The sequence below is a fragment of the Asparagus officinalis genome, chromosome 3 (assembly GCF_001876935.1).
Source record: "Asparagus officinalis chromosome 3, Aspof.V1, whole genome shotgun sequence".
In the NCBI taxonomy this organism is placed as follows: Eukaryota; Viridiplantae; Streptophyta; class Magnoliopsida; order Asparagales; family Asparagaceae; genus Asparagus; species Asparagus officinalis.
The window spans coordinates 31,314,433-31,318,559 of record NC_033796.1 but is presented as its reverse complement, the minus strand read 5'-3'; positions in this window follow the sequence as shown (position 1 = coordinate 31,318,559).

Sequence of the window (4,127 nt, the reverse complement as noted above, 5' to 3'; positions counted from 1 at the left end):
AAATCTTTCAGACAAAAATACTATTGGAATTCAAATACTAATCTATTAAATAAGAGTAAGTTGATAAATTGATGAATTCTTATTGGATATACATAGTATAAGGATATAGTTTAAATTGAAATGTAAAATTGAATGAAATTATTTGATGACAAATTTACAAATATATACAAGATAAAGTGCGTATATGCAAAAATCAAATAAATTAACAAGATAAATAATGTCTGCCCCAAAGATTGAAAACAGGAACAACGCAGACCTACAAATGTACATGATGTGGACAAGATATTTGCAAAATTTATTAAATAAATTAAAGAGACAAAAGTCGTTTTTAAAATTAGAAAAAAGAAAAATTAAAAGAAACGACTGCGATCTGAGGACAGAACATAACGATCTCTCACCGGCTAAAATTCAAGTAGTTCACGGTACTGCATTATTAGTTTTAAAGTTCAATTATACTATTATTATTTAAATAAAATATTATTTATAATTATTATCCCCTCACATACAATATCACATACTAATATATATAAGCCAAGAAATTACAATAATTTACATAGCACTTTCATCTCCTTCTATAGTTATGTGTCTTTATTATTTTCTTATTATTAGATTAGATTAGATTATTTTTAAATAATTAATTATATTGTATATTTAATCTTTTTTTCATATCAATAAATAGCAATAACTTTCACAACACTTTCATTTATTTTCTTCTTATTAGATTAGATTAGATTATTTTAAAGAAATTAATTACAATGTTTGTTTGATATTTTTTAGATAAAAAATTATAATAATTTTTATAGCACTTTCATCTCTTTTCAGCATGTATGTGTCTTTGTTATTTTTTTCTTATTAGATTAAATTGTTTAAAAATTATGAATTATGAAATTATAATAATTTTCACATCACTTTCATTTATTTTCTTCTGATTAGATTATTTTAAAGTAATAATTATATTGTATATTTGATCTTTTTTAAATCATAAAGTTTAATTATACTATTATTATTTAAATATATAATGTTTGTATAAAAGTCACACGTATCTTAAATCTCAATGCCAATTGTAATACTTACATATGAGTGTTGGTTAAAATAAATTTCATGTATGAGCTTAACTTATATAATCATACTTTAACCGTATTAGATAATTTAATTTTTTTACACCCAAACTCTTCCACAAAACCAAAAGAGAGTATCAATGTTATAGCTATATATATCCACAAGACCATGAATATATTAAAAATAGATGAAGAAAATCACACAAACAAAAACCATATTAATTACCCACACACACCCACTGTTTTCAAAACCACCCTTCTCCATCTTCATCTATAATACATCCACATACCCAAATTAAGCTGCTAGAGTTTCTCTCACTAACTACACCATTGATCAATCCTCCTTTTTTCATTTGTACTTAAATTATATAACATTCATTACTATGAGGACTCATCTGGGTCATCTACATGCCTCGAACGCCCAATAAAAAAAATAATGTACCAGGTCTTGTAGTTAGTTAATAATGAGATCTTGTCATTGTAAACAAATTAAGTAAAAATTAATAATTCTTAAAAATGTACTACATTCCTCTAGCTTCCTTTGAAAACTTGTTAGTTGTTTATTTCTGGCCCCAAGAGATTTTCAAAAATAATCTTGAGGGTTACTCGTATTAAAAAATTTATGTTAGAGGGCCCATACAGTATGTTTTATAGTTTAAGATTGTCAATACATTTTGTCTCTGATGCATATCAATTATGAGTAAAAATATAATTTGATTGATCAAAGTATATCCTAATATATTTCTGGATTCTTGACTTGTCTTTTGCTCTTTATTATATATCAACCTAATATCATAACTAATGTAGACGATGAAGACACTACTGTAGAATTGTCAGGAAAAATATAAAGATGGAGAAAGATTGAATCTTGACTTAATTAAATATGAATAAAGAAGGAACAAAGGATAATTTTTTTGAATATTTTATAGTAAAACTTAATTTTTGAGTAAAATAGAAATATTTCAGATAAAAAATTGTAACAATTTTTATAACACTTTCATCTCTTTCAACATGTATGTGCATTTGTTATTTTCTTCTTATTAGATTATATTGCTTAAAAATTATGAATTATGAAATTACAATAATTTTCACATCACTTTCATCTATTTTCTTCTTATTAGATTAAATTAGATTATTTTAAAGTAATTAATTATATTGTATATTTGATTTTTTTTAAATCACAAAGTTTAATTATAATATTATTATTTAAATAGATACTGTTTGTATAAAAGTCACACGTATCTTAGATCTCAATGCTAATTGTAATACTTATATATGGGTGTTGGTTAAAATAAATTTCATGTATGAGCTTAACTTATATAATCCTACTTTAACTAGATTAGATAATTTAATTTTTTTACACCTAAACTCTTCCACAAAACCAAAAGAGAGTAGCAATGTTATACCTATATATATCCATAGGACCACGAATATTTTGAAAATAGACGAAGAAAATCACACAAACAAAAACCATATTAATTACCCCCACACACCCACTGTTTTCAAAACCACACTTCTCCATCTCCATCTATAATACATCCACATACCCAAATTAACCTGCTAGGGTTTCTCTCTCACTAACTACACCATTGATCAATCCTCATTTTTCTTTGTACTTAAATTATATAACATTCATTGCGATGAGGACTCATCTAGGTCCTCTACCTGCATCGAACGACCAATAAAAAAATAATGTACTAGGTCTTGTAGTTAGTTAATAATGAGATTCTGACATTAGTAAAAATTAATAATTCTTAAGAATATACTACGTTCCCCTAGCTTCCTCTGAAAACTTGTTAGTTGTTTATTTCTGGCCCCAAGAGATTTTCAAAAATAATCTTAAGGGTTACTTGCATTAAAAAATTATATTAGAGGGCCCATACAATATATGATTGTCAACACATTTTGTCTCTGATGCATATCAATTATGAGTAATAATATAATTTGATTGATCGAAGTATATCCTAATATATATCTGGATTCTTGACTTGTCTTTTGCTCTTTATTATATACCAATATAATATCACAACTAATGTAGACGATGAAGACACTACTGTAGAATTGCCCAGGAAAAGATAAAGATGGAGAAAGATTGAATCTCAACTTAATTAAATATGAATAAAGAAGGAACAAAGGATATTTTTTTGAATATTTTATAGTAAAACTTTATTTTTTGAGTAAAATTAGAAATCTTTAGAAGATATTTTAATACAAAATTTTTAATATGCTTATGTGAATGATTTTGTCATATAAAATTATACTAGAGTCACTATTAATCTTTGTATTTATTTTGTTATTTTAATCCTGTCAATAATTAAGATATCTTGCAGTTTTGTGAAAAGTATGTACTCTGTGCTGAGTTTATACAAACCATCTTAATATTAAGTATTTGGTTATATTTTTAACACATCCACAATATATAACCACGTGCATTGCATTGCATGTGCACAAGAACTAGTACATATATATAGGCATATACAAGAGGAATTGAGCTTGTAGCAACAAAAGTCAAATTAGAAGCCCAACTCGAAATAAAAAGACATTAGCAACACTACAAGTCACTGAGCACGTCTTAAAAAAAATAACTAAGTAATGCGTGGTAGCCCTAGCAAGATTGCCTGAGTTAAGAGAGCTCTCTTCAAACATAAAACCCTTCCGTACCTCTCTAGATGGGGTCCTTTATGGCATTTTTTATATTTTGTAAACTTAAAAATAAAAATCTCTTGTCTTTTTTAATTTGCACTTTCTTGCTTACGTCTTAGTTAGAATTCGAAGCTTAGTCGTTGTTTTTTGGTTCTAATTTATTGGGGTTACCTGTAAAACATGAAAACTTATTAGAAATATTATGCAATTCCGAAAGTTATTGAGGGTTTAGTATGATTTTGAAAGTTATTGACGGTTTACTACAAGATGCTGATAGTTCTGGTGTTCAGTGTAATTTAGCCTAAAATTTATCCAGTGCTTATATAATTCAATGTTTCACTTATTCATGCAATGGAGTTAAGAGGGCTAAAGAACTCTACTTATTTACTGTAGAACTATGTTTTCAGGATTGTGCCCTGAAAATTG